The sequence below is a fragment of the Mauremys reevesii genome, linkage group 1 (assembly GCF_016161935.1).
Source record: "Mauremys reevesii isolate NIE-2019 linkage group 1, ASM1616193v1, whole genome shotgun sequence".
Lineage (NCBI taxonomy): Eukaryota > Metazoa > Chordata > Testudines > Geoemydidae > Mauremys > Mauremys reevesii.
Genome location: NC_052623.1, coordinates 164,025,387 through 164,042,911, shown reverse-complemented (window position 1 = coordinate 164,042,911; position 17,525 = coordinate 164,025,387). Strand labels below are relative to the sequence as shown.

At 42.0% G+C, this 17,525-nt stretch overlaps 2 long non-coding RNA genes across 2 annotated transcripts in view; one reads left to right on the top strand and one right to left on the bottom strand.

Annotated features, from left to right (window-relative positions):
- LOC120383572 overlaps positions 1-12,347 on the top strand; it is a 26,577-nt gene extending 14,230 nt beyond the window's left edge. The window contains exons 2-3 of the long non-coding RNA XR_005588489.1: positions 9,860-10,158; positions 11,769-12,347. This is a non-coding gene — a long non-coding RNA (uncharacterized LOC120383572). The remainder of the gene's footprint in view (positions 1-9,859; positions 10,159-11,768) is intronic.
- LOC120383576 lies at positions 12,308-17,525 on the bottom strand. Its single transcript, XR_005588490.1, has 3 exons — positions 17,145-17,525; positions 16,763-16,942; positions 12,308-12,698 (listed from the first exon to the last, which is right to left on the bottom strand). It is a non-coding gene; the product is annotated as an uncharacterized LOC120383576 (long non-coding RNA).

Genomic DNA, 17,525 nt, shown 5'->3' with positions numbered 1-17,525 from the left:
GTGAAGGAGGGTGGGTGACAGAATTAAACATGGTGTTTAATTGGGGGGATTTCAGGAGAATTGGGGGGATTTCAGGAGAAGCTGGAAGCTCTGCACATGCAGGCAGCACCACTTTGTGCAAGTTGGTGTCATTTGATCTCACAGTCACTTGGGTCCTCTAGTTAGAGCTCCTGTGGCAGGCAGCAAAATCGCCTTACTATAAATTGGGGACAGTTGGCAATATTGTAATTGTCACACACGTTGCGTGTAAACAGGGGAAGGTCAAAACTCAGAAGACAAACTAAAAACACTATTTAATTTTTGGCTACAACATGATGCGATTTAAAAGATATTACCTCATCCACCTTGTCTTTCTAAAATCTTGGCAAAGACCTTGCATTCCAGGTTTCAGCGTGGAGTAGATTTGTCAGTGAGTGTTGAACCACTGACAGTAAGGATTTATAGGGAAAATTGTGGCACCAGCTTACTAGAGATATTGCAGCAATGTAGGTTGCTGTCAAATATTGAGCCAGTCTTTTTTCTATGCTGTAGAAATACATACTGCTAATAGTTATATACATAATGCTACTACACTTATAAAAGCGCGTGGGAGAAAGTCAATTTGGAGCTGGAATCAAGTGATTTCCCATTAATTGTATTTAATCTATATGTATATGTAAAACTGTGTTTGCAGGTGAAAATGCTTCAGTCATTCAGTAAAAGCTGTATCCTGAGTACACTGTTTTCCTTCAGTGTGCTGCCACATCCTACAGCAATGGGGAATTTCTCTGTGGTCGTCAGTGTATCTTTAAGCTGTTGTCTCAGTCCTAATTATGTCTTCCCTTGATGCTGATTACAAAATGGAAAAAAGACAATTCAGACTTTGGCTTCCTCCTCGGTGTAAACCACCTCTGAGTTCATGATGTATCGTTTTAAAGGGGGGTTGTATCTCACAGAAACCCTGTTAACCAGAAGCTGAGATTTGAGAGTTGTGGGGCAGCTCTTCACTTAAAATGCTGCAGCTGTGCCATGGTAGCACCTCTGTGAAGATGCTACTACACTAGGGGGAGAGCTTCTCCCCCAGGGTAGTTAATCCACCTCTGCGAGAGGCAGTAGCAATGTCTATGGGAAAAACCCTTCTGTGCACATAGTGCTGCCTACACTGGAGGGTGGGGTAGGTCAGTATAACTGCATCACGCCGGGTGTGTGTGGATTTTTCACACCCCTGAGCGACGTAGTTATATTGATGTACATTTGTAGTGCACACCTGGCCTTATTCCCATCTACTCTTTGAGGATACTTAATCTGTGTCGTGTCAATGTTGGACTCCACAGAAGCAGGGCCTTTGGAATGCTGTAGCCCCTTTAGATATCCTGAGCCAGATCCTGCACTCTTTCCCTAGGTAGGGGAAATCTGGGCTGGTGTAGAGCCACTGTAGCTTTGGGAAACAGCCCAGTTTCTGGTTGCCCCCATGATTGGGGACCATAAATGTGGATTCAAGACACCTTTGCCTGCCCCTTAACACCAAGTCTCCTGCCATGTGCAGATTGGCTGGACAAGAAAATTGGGGGTTTGATGTTAGACTGACTGCTAGAGTTGTGTAAACATTTCCAGGTTAATTTTCAAATGCACTGGGAAGTTTAGTTCGCCATCAGAACCAGGATCAATGGGTATAGGCCAGGGAATATGAAAACATGTGGGTTAGAACGAATGTGCTCATAATTCATTGTGAAACCCATAGGCTTATGCATAGAATGAATTCGACCATTCTAGGTCACTGTCTGCAAGATACACAGAAGAGAGGCCTCTAAAGTATTTTCTGTATGGGAAAGGTGTATACCTTAGGACTTGGAGAATTTTTGCCTTCAAAAGTACATGGAGTGGCCTACAATGACAGCTTTCGTAGCTGCACTTTGTGATAGCCTGGGAAGGAAGATGTGCGAGGATACGGTCAGTGATGGCTGTCATTGCAGTTCTGATGTGTGTGTTGCCTAGCCCTTCACCTAGTGATTCTAGTGCTAAGGGCTGCTTTCAAGGGGGTTTGTTCCTGTCTACCCAGGTAGCTGTGCTGGAGGGGAGGCTTCAGGACTGTTCTGTAGACCCAGCCCTAGGACTCTAGCATGGCACCTCTTTACTGATAGTGGCAGTAAGTTAAATTAGTGAAGCTGTTCCATTTTTATTTTTTTGCCAAACTTTAAGGGCACCTGTGATCAGGAAATGACACCTTCTTACTCAACACATCTGCTCTGTGGAGTCAGATTTGAACATAGCGAGAAAAGCAAATATGTATAACTTTTGCCTTGCAGGGTCAATACAGATGTGGGCAAGTGGGCTGGATTTCGTAGTATCTTGTCTGTCATCAAAAGAATCGTTAACTATGGGTAAAATGTTTAAACTAAGCAGCCTGATTATTATTTTTATTATTTTATTATTATTTTATTTAGAAACCCTGAATTCCCACAGTTTTAAACAGTGGGATTTGTTGGTGCTCAGTGCCTATGGAAAATCAGGCTACTTTTACACAGATGCCAAACTGTGAACATAGGCGCTTATCTTTGGGTACCAACTTTTAAAAACTTTTGTCTCAGTTCTAGTTGCAGTATTTTTACTTTTACGCATAATGCCAGAGCCAGAAGGAAGGAACCCAGTGTAACTTCCAGATCCACAGCTAAGTTTTTTGGTACTCTTTTCTAGGAACATGAGCAAATTTGACGTACAGCTCATGAGACAACCATGGAAGCCCACCCTGCCACTTAATTGTGTGGCTTTTCAGGTGATTACGATGACACTTTAACAGAAGTTCTTCTTTAACTAGTATTAAGGAGTTATTTGGTTTTTTTTTTCAAATTCAGTCAAAACAAGCCAAACAAAACCCTATACTAACTAACTTTAGAGCCTTTTGAAACCATAGCCGTGGTCTAGGGAACTGGCTTTCTATCTTCTTGGAATGTTTGAAATGGAAAGACGTCTGGTCTGATGTCAGAATATTGATGCAAGAATTGCTTTAGAGATAACCAGCATTATATGGTGTCATGGAAATGTCATCTTTTATTGAAATTAAGCAAAATAATAACTTCCCCATCTCCCTGTCGCTCTACATACAAAGATCAGAATCTGATAAATTATCAAAAGGGCTATTTTAAAAAAATGAATCTGAGAGCTTGATCAACATTCCAACAGGGTGACCCCTTGGAAAATCAATCCTCTTCCTTTTCCCTCTGGCCTGGCCCCACTTGCATTCTTCAGACTGAGGTTAGATAATTTGTTATACCAGTGGCAATGACTGCTGCTAGTTGCTGGCTGCCAGGTTTCCAGTGAGAGTCTCAGTCCTATGTGCGTCACAGATAATATTCCTATCCCCATGCACATGTTGTCATCATGGTTTTTTTGCTCCGAAAGCCATGGCTGCAGCCTTTTGTTTCATGCTTCATACTATTCAATTTATATTAAAGACCAAGCTAATGTAATGTAATGTAAGCTTGGAAAACCTGATTAATTATCAACTCCTCTGGTAGAGGTGGGTAGCTTATTTATTGGAAATAAATACCGAGTTTGGCCAGTTCATCTAAGTGTATCATGAACAGGATTGACTCTTTTCCAATAGTCCAGGGAAAATAGCTTTTGATGGCTAAAGATAACCACTGCCTTTTACATTGTCCTGCATGTTACAGTGCTCACTTTAAGAGGTTAGTTGTACTTGCAGTGAACATAAAGCAAGGCAAATACCTATACATGAGATTTGCTCATAAATCAGCTACCTCTGCTGCAGTGTAAATATAGCATCTCTTATGATTGGAAATAAATATTTACTTGGTACATCAAGCAACATATTAAATGAACAACAACTAGATGTGCAATACATGATAACCCCATTATATAGGGTTATGTCCTCTAAGTTTTTAAAGATCCTTGGCTCTCTTGAACAGAAAAAAGCTACAGAACGTGTGTTTTTTAAAAATCACGCCTCTGTTTAACCTCCATATTTATTTCTAGTCTGTATGGGGGAGGGCACCGTGTGGCTGCCTGGCATCGGGCAGGACTGCAGAGGTAAGGAGAAACGCAGCTGAAGTGTGATATTCTTCAGATAGGACATGGGGTTGAGTCTGAGGTAGAGGGTCTTTATGCAGAGCTTACAAAGTGTATGTGCTCTAGGAAAAGATGACAATAAAGGCAGAGTTACTACTTGTCTGACTAGTAAATCTATCTGAGCTTACTGTGAAGCTCTGCTCAACAGTAGCTGATCTCCTCCAATGTTAAAAGAAAAAAGACCTACTGTTTACAAGTTATTTTTCTGCAGGTTATTTTAAAATTCTTCTTTTTTCAACATACTTGTGTCAACTGAGTTTGGACTAACCTTGTCTTCCTCTCCCATTTATTGTGATTTTTTTTCTCCAAAGTATGCAAAGTCTGTAATCCCCACTTGACAAAGCCCTGGCAATCAGCACAGCAGTAAAGGAAATTAATCTCACACAACTCATCCCTTCATAGCCCTTTATGGTTACATCACTCTGGAGCAGTGATTGTGAAGATTTTTTTTATTACATTCTCCGAAGGATCAAATCTGGTTCGTAACAGAGCAAATCAATAACACTTATAGAAAAATCATGTGTGTGCAACAAAAGAATTCCCCTCTGGAGGTTGCTCTCAATTTTTGTTTTCATTCCACAATTGAAACAAACAATTTTAGAAAATATGTGTACATCCTGGCAACCCATCAAAGAAATTCATACAGAGGTTTATTTGAGCCAAAATCATATAATTTAAGGCCAGAAGGGGCCACTAGATCGTCTAGGCTGACGCCTCATATACCACAGGCCACCAAACCCCACCCAGCACTGCACACTAAACCTACCAACTGAAATTAGAACAAGGCATTACAGCCCACATGAGCGGAGACTATTATGTGCCACAGGAAGAGAATATGAGTGACCAAGGTGCACCAGTGCTTGAGGCCCTGCAATGGCAGGGTAATGATTAAATGAGATCTACCCAGATAATCTTGGCAACTAACTTGCACCCACATGCTGCCGAGGCAGGTGAACCCCACCCCCTACGATCACTGCCAATCTGACTTGGGGGAAAGTTCCTTCCTAACCCCACAGATGGTGATCAGTTAGACTGTGAGCAAGAATCAGCCAACCAAGCACCAGAGAGAGAATGCTTAGTGTCACCTCACAGCCCTGGCCCAATCTGCCCCCAGTGTCCCATGTCCGGCCGTGGCTATCTCTGATGCTTCAGAAGAAGGAGATGAGGGGAGGGATCCTTCCTGACTCCTGCCAGTGGCCAACTGAAACCTAGAAGCATGAACTTTAGGAACATAAGACAAAATGGAAGTGAGCCTCAGAGCTGTTGATCTCTGCCCCCACCCCCGCTCCTCACAAACAACCCTGTCACGCAACTGCACTCAAATTTGTCCATCTCTCTCTTAAACTAATTAAGTTGTTTGTCCCCACAACTACTACTGGGAGGCTGTTCCAGAACCTCACCCCTCTGATGATTAGAAACCCACTTCTAATTTCCAACCTGAATTTGTTCATGGCCAGTGAATATCCATTTGTTTTTGTGTCAGCATTGTCCATTAGCTTAAATAGGTCTTCACCCTCTCTGGTATTTACTCCTCTTATGTATTTATAGACAGCAATCATATCCTCTCCAAGTCTTATTTTTACAAGACTAAACAAGCCAGGCTCTTCTAGTCTCCTCTAATAAGATGGACCATCAATTCCCCTGATCATCCTAGTAGCTCTTCACTGCACCTGTTCCAGTTTAAATTCATCTTTCTTGAACATGGGTGATCAGAATTCTCATTTTACTCCTACACAGTATTCCAGATGAGGGCTTACCAGTGTCCTGTAAAATGGCATTAATACTTCTCTATTACTACTACTTTTAATTCATCCCATTGCTTTCTCCCCTTTAGTCAGTCCCTTATCCACCTTACAATGCTTGTACAGATCCCCATCTTCCTTGATTTAACTAACAATTTCCTATGTGGTACCAGGTCAAATGCTTTACTGAAGTCCAAATATATTAGCTCTACTGCACTTCCCTTATCTAAAAAATCAGTTATTTTCTTGAAGAAGGAAATCAGGTTAGTCTGGCTGATCTACCTATGGTAAACCCATGTTGCTTTATATCTCCTTTACATTTATCTCTATGACTTTAATTGTTAATTCTTTCACTGTTTACTCTAAAACCATACATACTACTGAGGTCAGACTAACAGCTCTGTAATTTCCCAGATGATATTTTTTCGCTTTCTTAAATATAGGGAGATTAGCTATTCTGCAGTCATATGGTATGACCCCTGAAAAGAGATTTATTACAAATCCTTGCTACTGCACGTACATTCTCATGTGCCTGTTCTTTCAATATTCTGGGATGGAAATTATCTGATTCCCCTGATTTGAGCGCATTAAGCTCTTTACGTTTTTCTTCCACCATAGATGTGGTAATTTCCATTTCTAGACATTAATTTCCATCAGCTGACTTCCTTCATGCACATGTTCCATATTAGCATTGTTATTGAAAAATGGAGACAAAGTATTCATTTAGTTTTTGGGCCATACCTAGATTATTTTAATCTCCTTCCCATCCACACTGCATAGTGGCTGAACTTCACCCTTCATTATTCTCTTTTTGTTTATATAACTAAAACCCCCTTATTTATTTTAATTTTCTTGGAAAGAGCTAATTCAGCTTCACGTTTAGCAATTCTCACTTTAGTCCTACATTTTCTAACCTCCATGATGTAGCTTTTTTTTGCTAATCAACTCCTTTTTCCATTCCCTATAGGCTTTCTGCTTACTCCTAACTACCTTTCATAGAATCATAGAATCGCAGGACTGGAAGAGATCTCAAGAGATCATCTAATCCAGTCCCCTGCACTTATGGCAGGACTAAGTATTCTCTAGACCGGGGTAGGCAACCTATGGCACGCGTGCTGAAGACGACATGCAAGCTGATTTTCAGTGGCACTCACACTGCCCAGGTCCTGGCCACCAGTCTGGGGGGTCTCTGCATTTTAATTTAATTTTAAATGAAGTTTCTTAAACATTTTAAAAACCTTATTTACTTTACGTACAACAATAATTTAGTTATATATTATAGACTTATAGAAAGAGATCTTCTAAAAACATTAAAATGTTTTATTGGCACGCGAAACCTTAAATTTGAGTGAATAAATGAAGACTCAGCACACCGCTTCTGAAAGGTTGCCGACCCCTGATCTAGACCATCCCTGACAGGTGTTTGTCTAACCTGCTCTTAAAAATCTCCAGTGATGGAAATTACACAACCTCCCTAGGCAATTTATTCCAGTGCTTAACCACCCTGACAGTTAGGCAGTTTTTCCTAATGTCCAACCTAAACCACACTTGCTGCAATTTAAGCCCATTGCTTCTTGTCCTATCCTCAGAGGTTAGGGAGAACAATTTTTCTCCCATGTCCTTGTAAGAATATTTATGTACTTGAAAACGGTTATCATGTCTTCTCTTCTCCAGACTAAACAAACCCTTTTTTTCAATCTTCCCTCATAGATCACGTTTTCTAGACTTTTAATCATTTTTGTTGATCTTCTCTGGACTTTCTCTAATTTGTGCACATCTTTCCTGAAATGTGGCACCCAGAACTGGACACAATACTCCAGTTGAGGCCTAATCAGTGCGGCATAGAGTGGAAGAATTACTTCTCGCGTCTTGCTTACAACACTTCTGCTAATACATCCCAGAATGATATTTGCTTTTTTTGCAACAGTGTTACACTGTTCATTTATATTCAGCTCGTGGTCCACTATGACTCCCAGATCCCTTTCCACAGTACTTCTTCCTAGGCAGTCATTTCTCATTATGTATGTGTGCAACTGATTGTTCCTTCCTAAATGGAGTATTTTGCATTTGTCCTTATTGAATTTCATCCTATTTACTTCCGACCATTTCTCCAGTTTGTCCAGATCATTTCAAATTTTAATCCTATCCTTCAAAGCACTTAAAACCCCTCCCAGCTTGATATTATTTGCAAACTTTATAAGTGTACTCTCTCTGCCATTATCTAAATCACTGATGAAGATATTGAATAGACTCGGACCCTGCGGTATCCTCCTTGTTATAACCTTCCAGCTGGCTCTGAACCACTGATTACTCTCTGGAAATGGTTTTCCAACCAGTTATGCACCCACCTTACATGAGTTCCATCTAGATTGTATTTTTGAGGTGGTTATTCATTCAGGTGAACCTGGAGCCTCTCTACAAGATTTTTCCCCTTTTGTGGGATGCAAATTTCAAATAGATTTTGTATAGTTGATTTGAAGACATTCCAAGCCTCCTCTGCTTTTAAATCCATGATCTTTTCAGTCCAGTCGACTTCTTTAGCTGATTCTTTTAATTTCCTAAAGACTGCCCTTTGGAAATAAATAATCATAGCTGATGACGTGGGTTTGATTATCCTTCCATTTAATTTAAACAGTCTCAACTTGTGATCACTTGATCCAAGGTTATTTCCTACAACCAGTTCTCCTAGGATGTCCTCACTACTTACTGAAATGAAGTCTAAAATTGCATCACCTTTTGTTTTTTCAGTGACGATTTGCGGAAGAAAACTCTCATCTATCATGTCCAGGAATAAGTTGGTCCCTACCAGTATTGGTAGCATGTATTCTCCAATCTACATCAGGAAAGTTAAAGTCTCCCTTGATGACACAATTCCCCAAAGTATTTCTCTCTCTAATATATTTAAGGGATCACTGTCCATATCTGAGCCTGGCCCTGGGAAGTCTATAGCAGACCCCTAATACTATCCCAACATATTTTGACCCAAACAGTTTCTCTTGTCCATACTATCACTTCCTATTTCTTAACAGTGCACTGCTTTGTTGATGTACAATGCTACCCCACCATCTTTAACTTTATTCCTCTCTCCTAAGCAGCACATGCCCTCCAATACCTGCCATGAGTGCTATTTCATCAGGTTTCTGTAATCCCTATAATACCTGGTTTGACCTTCTGAACCAGTAGCTCCAGTTCTTCCATTTTAATGCCCAGGTCCCTTGCATTCGTGTATGAGCATTTCAGTTGTTTCCCTCAGACCTCACCCAGTTTTCTTGCTTGTGACATTCCATTATCCCTTACTATACCTTCATTTAGCTGATTTTCCTGTTCCTGTGTACTGAAGTCAGGCATGGAGATTTCATGCGTTGCTTCCAACTTTCTCCTAGTTTAAAGCCCTTATCAGTCGTGCCAGCCTTGATCCCAGAAAATTAATACTCTAGGTAATCAAATGGAGTTCATCTGGGATTTTGATGCATTACCTTGAGCTAAGCAAACTCTTTGCTTGAGATTCAAACTCTGTTAAACAAACCTTTTAAAGCTTTCCCTACAATCTCTGGCTCTGCATTTCTATTTTCTGACAGACGTTTGATGGCTCAGCTGAACTCTCCGTTTAGAAGAGGCCTTCTGCCTGCTTTGTGAAGGACGTTTTAGATCAGCTGCACTTCTAGATCTGCTGCAGGAGTGCAGAAAAAGAGTAGGGTAGCTTTCAGCACTGCTAGGTTTAACAAACTTGCCTGGAATGTCTGAAACCCCCTGGAAGAGGGATGCTTTCTCAAAATCATTAGAATGGCAGTAGAAAGAGGGGGAGGGCACAGTGTGGAGGTTGAATATTGATGAACAAATAGCATTACGGGCTGTGAATGCTTGAAACAACCTGCCTGGTGAGCAGGGTTTCTTTACAGCTCCCCAGCTGATATCCAAGGAAGGCTTAATTACTGTTACTTTAAAATATATCTGCTCAGGCTTCAACTCTGCCTTGAGGCCCTGTTCAGGAATAGGCATTTTTAAAGTGACGGAGCTAAAAAATACTATCCTGTTTTTTGTTTCCCTCCCAGTGGCAGCCTCTTCTCAACAAACCACTTTTAACACACAGCATGCCATTTTCAGCCAGACTGCCCATGGCTGATGCAAATTGGCATACAAGTCAATGGAGCTATGCTATTTACCCCAGCTGAGGCGCGGGCTCATTATATGCAACAGAAAAGATCAGATGTCTGTCCTCTTTCCCTCTCCTACTGGAAGAATTGGGTCATAATCACAAATATTTTAAACTAATTTGAAATTAGAAATCAATACTTAGTTTGGATTCTCCTCTCCAAAAGCTGCAGACTTCTCCTTGGAGACAGGACTAAAGGTATTGTAAATATCATCTTCCTATGCCCTGTCTTTCTCTGCTACCAAGTCCTCCTCCATCCCCACTCCATTGGCCATTTAACAGGAAAATTATATAGGAAATTCCAGATACTCCTAGTGTTTGCCTTTGCAGCAATTATAAGTCATTGCTCCAGGGCAGGACCAGTGCAGAGTGCTCTGGGAGGATGCCAGCAGTCTCTGGCCTGGTCCTCACTTAAAAGTTAGGTCATATCCATGCCCCTGACTGATGTAGGTGTGTCAATCTAACCCCCAGTATAGATGCAGCTATGTTGATGGCAGAATACTTTCATTGATCTAGCTGCTGTCATTCGGGGGTGTGGTGTTTCTACACAGATGGGAAACCCCCTTCCATCATGGTAGGCTATGTCTACACTACAGGGTTATGGTGGCATAGCTACAGTGACATAGCTATGTCAGTATAGTCTCTGTAGTGTAGGCATACCTTTTATCACATACCTGGCTGATGCAATCTAGTGCTTTCACAATGAAGCAGCTACACAAGAAGACTATAAGGGTATTGTTTGAATATAAAGGTGCACTCATCTTCCATATGAGCTTACAGGGCATTCTTAACCAGAGCCCGGTTGTTCAGTGAACCAAATTGTTGAAGCTCAAATTGCAGCCAATTTAAAATTGAGCATTGCACTGAAAATCTGCAGGCCTGATCCTCCACTGCCTTGTATCACTTACACTGTGGGCCAGATCCTGAGTCTCACAATATCTCCTTTGTGCTCCCAGCCATGAAGCCAGTTTGATTGGCATTGGCCTGGGAATTTTCTCAGATATGGTGACTCCCCAGCACAGAGCTGCTCTATAACTCTTCTTCATGCCAAATGTCCACATTTTACATGTGGGCATTCTGGTGATCAAGCTATTAGAGGGGGAAAAGTTGCAATGATATTTTTAATTAAAAAAAAGTTTTGTTTTCACTCCCCCCTACCCACCTCCCGAAATGGCTGATTTTTTTCTGGCATGAACTTTATCACTTTTAGGCAGACTAGAGGGTGTGAATCACTACCACTTTACTCCATTCCATTGCTGATGCAATTCCACTGAAATCAGTGGAGTTACAGTAGTGTAAAAGTTGGCTGACACATTGGTGCATCAGAACCCAGGCCTAAATTTAGCACCTTAATAGTGAAAGTTATGGATGCCTGAAAATCTAGAATATGAATGGAAATGCTGCTACAAATGTAACTCTAATGACCACTAGTACTTACCATGTTTGCTCTAATGTCTGAAGGCCACTGGAGCTCAACTGTTATCTTTGTGTGAGACCGGAATAGATTATCAGTGTGGTCTAGTGGATAGGTTACTCAACTGGGATTCAGACCCGAGTTCTATTTCTGGCTCTGACACTGACTTGCTCTGTGATCTTGGGGAAGTCACTTCACCTCTGGGCTTCAACTTCTCTAGCTGTGAAATGGGGATAATGATGCTTGCCTCCTTTGTCAACGTGCTTTGAAATTTATGGCTGAAAAGGGCTAGATATGTGAGCTAGGTATTTAAAAACTTTTTCTCCTCATCACAGGGCTCATATATTTGTGGTTTTAAAAGCCAAGAGGTAACTTTCTTTTTTGGCTATTTCAGAATATGGATAAACAGAGGGATGAAACCCCCATGAGATCAAACCCTTCCAAGGAGCTGTCAATTTACGTGCTTCCTTTCTGGACTCAATGGATTTTAAGGGAATGGTAAAACCAAAGGGCCAGTTGTAACATACAGTGGTCACACTTTTTAATAAAGCAAACAAAAAACACTTAACTTTTAGGGCTAAAACCAATTCCAGCTGCATCCTCGTGTCACGAATGGGGAATATCACTCCTTACGGAACAAGCTTTTAAATGGAACAGTCCTTCGAGTATAATCATTGCAGCTGCAACCGTGGTCCCTGGAGTTAGTGATACTGACCTCATCATGTGACCCCTGACCCCACTGAAGTGACGGGAGCCTTGCCATTGACTTCAGTGGGGCCAGGAATTCCATATGGAGTATTTTGTAACTTTGACCCCTGTCATGGAACTGGGGCCAGGAAATAAAGACTAGCCTCCTACCAACACTCCTTGTGTTATAGCTTTATTATAATAGCTAGGCTTTAACAAATATACCAGAAAGAAAGTAAAGGCCCATCGTTACAAAAAGGGATAGACTCCCATTTTCAGTGTATCTACACAAAAGGCTAGGAATGCAATGGTCTGTCATCTTATCTAGTCTGCTAGAGTTTAATTGTTGCTTTTAATGCAGTTCACTGCTTTGCTTCAAAACTATAATCTCGGTTTTATGACTTGATTGTTAGCAGCAGTGCACAACAAGTCATTCTTCAAAGAGCTATAAGTCTATAGCATGCAAACCGTAGGTATATAGTACAGATGTTTCAGAATCTGCTAGCATTAGGTAATCCAGCAGGCAGTTTTAGGGGTTCCAGGTTATTTGCATTCTATCTTGGTTTATTCCACTGTTCAAGCCATCCGTTTCTCACTGTACCTGCAACACTTTCATGCTTTAATTTGGTCATCTCTTCTGTGATAATGAAAGACAAGTGTTGATAAAAGGTTACCAGAAATTGTAAAGGTTTACTGATGATTAGAATATTTGGTTCCTTTTAATGAATTTGTTTTTATCTTTGTGTCAAAATGATAAATTACATTTGGGAAGAAAATTCTTCTTCCTTTTTTTTTCCATTTCACTCTCCAAGCCAGTTTGAGACCAGATGGTGACATTTTCCTTCATTATACTCCTAATCTTTCCCAGGAATTGAATACTCAAGAAAAAAGTCACACCAATTACAGTGGGTTTGGGGCATAGGTTTTTATCATAAAGGAATTTAACCTGAAATTTCTGGGTGGCTTTTTTATTATAGAAGAAATATGCATATGAATGAAGAGGTGCTTAGATTTTTAATTGTCAACTTAATATTGTTATGACAATGGAACTTCATGTAAAAGAAAGTCTCTTGTTTTTTTAAAAAAGGAAAAAGTTCTAGCTGCATTGCAGCTGTTTTGTTTACTAACATAATTGGTGATATATTAACATGGAGTGCAACTACTAAAGCTGGTTTGCAAGTGCTGCAAATTTATGTATCGCTCCAAGATTTTAATGTTTGTATTTGCTTTTCACAGTTAATCTATTTCCCACTAGGTTCATGATAAAGATGGAGGATTGTGATATGGTGTTCACTGCACACTAGAAAGGAAGGGGTTAAAAGTAGCCTAGGGATGCTGCACCAGGGGCATCCAATCAGAGAGAGGTTGCACGGAGCAACCAATCAGAGGCCAGTGGGCTCACATAAAAGGGAGCTGCAGGGCAGAGCAGGGTCATTGACTGTAGGGAGCCCAAGCAGAGAGGACTGTGCTCCTAGTGGGCTGCAGGAAGGTAGCACCTTGGACAGGGCAGCTGCTGGCAGGGACCAGGGGAGTAAGAGGGAGTTCCTGGCTGGCTGCTGAGTTGTGTTGGCCAGAGGTCCTGAGAAGCGGGCGAGGAATGTGCTGGGGCCATAGGGAAGTGGCCCAGGGAATTGAAGCAGCACTTGCGGAGAAGTTAAGGAGAGGCAGCACAAGACGGCTACCTGCAGGGTCCCTGGGCCAGGACCTGGAGTAGTGGGCTGGCCCAGATTTCCCCACCACACCCAGTCACCACTGGGAAAGTTACTCCCCTCCTCCTGGAAGGGGGAAATGGGAATGTTGTCACAGCTGGAAAGCCGAGTCATAAAGAGGATTCTGTGATACTTGAACTGAGACAGGTCTGCAGGTGCAGAAGGCAGTGGGAGAGGCACCATCAGGAGAGGGCATGCCAGCAGAGAAAGCTAACCCTGAGATGGCCATCAGGAGGTGCTGCTCTGTGAGTGAACTCTGTCACAAGGATAGAAATGGTCAAAAATTGCACCAGTGAGTTGGCAAGAAAATACATATTTTTTCACACACACCCCTCCCAAGGATATGAGTCACCATAACTGCTCGAAGGAATAACAAAATGTTCCAGTCCACATCACTGCATCATGATTGCAATCAGTAGATAGCTTTACTTCCTCTTGTGTGAGGTTAGTCCCAGCTGGTCCAATGTTCAGCTATAGGCGGTGAATATGGATTCTAAACTAGGGAGAAAACCAAACTGATACATTTGGGTTTGATTCTTAGACATGAACACAATTCAGTTTGTGTCTATGGTTTTGGTTCAGGTTTGTCTCTAAAAGCACCCAACGTACTAAGAGGCTGAGACGAAGTGGAAGGACTCTACACACTTTAAAATGATCCCATCTTCCATAAGCATGTACCAGAAAGAGGAAAAGAGGTAGCGGAGCCACACCCCTCCCCCAAACAGCTACCGGTAATAATACATGAGACTCCTAGCACTTTTCAGCTGTAAATCTCAATGCACTTAACAAACATGCCTAAAAAATTTTACCGCCATTTTACCTGTGGCGAAAATGAGGCATAGAGATGTAGAGACTCACTCAAGGTCACAGAATGAGTCAATGACAGACCTGGCAGTAGAACATAGGTCTTTGGGCTCCCACTTCAGTATCTTTTCCACTGGCTGGTACTGTACAGTACCCTTCAATCCGCATAGTGTCTGAATATCTAGTATATCTCTTGTTCTTTATTCAATAATTTTTGTTGTAACGTTCCTTTCCTACACAAACAAAATGTCAGATTTCTTGCATCTGCAGCTCTAACTGTTTTACTGGAAATGCCATCTCAATAATAAACAACAAAGAGTCCTGTGGCACCTTACAGACTAACAGACGTATTGGAGCATAAGCTTTCGTGGGTGAATACCCACTTCGTCAGATGCATGTAATGGAAATTTCCAGAGGCAGGTATAAATATGCAGGCCAGAATCAGTCTGGAGATAATGAGGTTCGTTCATTCAGGGAGGGTAAGGCTCTCTTCTAGCAGTTGAGGTGTGAACACCAAGGGAGGAGAAACAGCTTTTGTAGTTGGCTAGCCATTCACAGTCTTTGTTTAAATTTCTGGAAATTTCCATTACATGCGTCTGACAAAGTGGGTATTCACCCACGAAAGCTCATGCTCCAGTAAGTCTGTTAGTCTATAAGGTGCCACAGGACTCTTTGTTGCTTTTTACAGATCCAGAATAACACGGCTCTGATACATCTTATTAACATCTATTGACAGCTCTGTAATGTACAGTTCATTAACTTATGGCCATGTCATCAATGAGTTTTTTAGATTTTTGCTTTGTTTCCTTATGCTTCTATCCATGTAATTAGTACACATGGTCGTCACCATTAAAATCTTTATAGTTTTACCTTTAGATTAATGTTATCAAGGCATTTGCAGTAGGCCTTATGCTCAGCAAGTTGACTAGTGGGTGCTCTTTGGGTCACGAAGCCCTAACTTAGAGCAAATGGACTGTAAATTTGAAAAGGTTCTGCATCTCCCTGCTCTGTTGGCTTATGCTGCATCCACTGCAGTAGCATGTTCTCAACCCATTCTAAGCAGACAGACTCTGTGACTAAAATGGCACAGTCTGACTAGGATGCAGAGTGGAGCTGCACTGCTCCAAGAAGAAAGCCAAAGAGATTGCACAAATCCCCGAGGCACAAATCTCTCCCTGTGCTGCTCCCCGCATGTAGGGAGTGCACTTTTTGCACCAGCCATTAGGCTGGTGCTGAATGTTCCCTCTGGCGCACTGGCCCCACTCCATGGGCTGGTGTGAAATGAGGCTAGATGATGGGGCAACAGCTGAGAGTTCTGTCTGCTCCCCCTTTCAGTTTTCGGCGCCCGTGGATGCCTGGGGGAAAGAGCAGGAGTGAGCATTAAGGGCCTAATCCAAAATCCATTCCATATAATGAGTCTCTCTCCACTGACTTCAGTACTGAGAGTTAGATCAGGCCCCATTCTCTCCTCAAGTACATGGACTGCTACTGCAAGTGGCATCTGTGCAGCTGTGCTGGGGATCAATTTCTACCTCCTTTACCGGAGCTGTTTAGTTAGTTTTCAGCTATGTCTTTTGAGGCCTGATTCTCCCCAGTGCTATCCCTGTTTTACACCACTGATTCTACTGACACAAATGTGGTGTGGTGAATTGGGCCCATTGTGTGTCAGAACAGTGCAAAATTAAATGCCACATCCATTATGTGTCTTCACTGTACTGTGATTCAGGCAAGTTCAGCCTGCATGGACTTGAAGGCACATTAATAAACTATGTTCATTAAAGGCAGACTTCTTAATCAGAAATTGGATTGCAGACCCAGTACCAATGAGGCGCTGTAGTTTTATGTTCAGCCTGAGCCAGGGGCAGCTCCAGGCACCAGCACGCCAAGCGTGTGCTTGGGCCGGCAAGCCACTGGGGGCGCTCTGCCGGTCGCCGCGCTTGGGGCGGCAAAATACCTAGAGCCAACCCTGGCCTGAGCATCTATTAAAGGTTCCAAACTGTATCAAGTGCTGAAAAGATATTGGGACAAGGCATTTATGAGAGAAATGTGTGGTACAGCTAGTATGTTCATGCTAGTAGCCATGACACCAGCAATATAGCTTGAACATGCTGTGATGTAATACATAAATGGAATTTTGAGGTAACAATCTCTTTGTTTTGCCAATACTAGAACTGATGGATTTACATACCACTCTCTTTACCAGAGCTGAAAATCTTGCTGTGCACCTGGAAATGATTTCGTCAACCATTACTGGAAACACTGATTCAATACCATTGGAAGGTCATTTCTGGCTTCGTTGCTTTCTGGTGGGGATGTTCACATGGAAGATATTGCAGTGTGTTGCAGCTCAGCAAGCTTTCTTGAGTATCTAGGAATAGAAGCGGATACAGGCTAATAAAATATTTGCCCATCTTTAATTCTGAAACAATGGAATTATGGTATATGTGCACTGTAAGTCTAGCAGCATTAGAAAATGCCGAAAAAATTAGGCATGTTTTGAAGAACGGAGGTGCCATCTAGTGGAAATAATCCAAGGCTACCACATTTAACTGTAAAAGGAGAAATTGTACCTTCTTCGCATCACGCAAGGAGCAAGATGACCAAAAAGCATCTTTCCACAAATGATTTCATAGCCACTGTAGAACAGGCATCATGCCATAGGAATGAGAATCGGAATCTTGAGCTCTAATCCTGGCTCTGATCTGTGTAGTCCTGGTTTTTATATGGACTTGCTGAATGACCTTGGACAAGTCATGATAAGTTTGAGCCCCAAGTACTCCAGAGGAGCATTCAGTGCACCTGGAGGAAGTGTAGAGGTGGCTTTGTTCCAGCTCCCTTCTCTGTGGCTCCTATGAGGGGAGGGGGGCAGCCTCTGAGTGCTCCCAATGAAGGTTGTCAGTTTCAGGGTCGCTTCAACTTTTGCAGGCAGATAGCAGCTTCCTCGAAGCTGT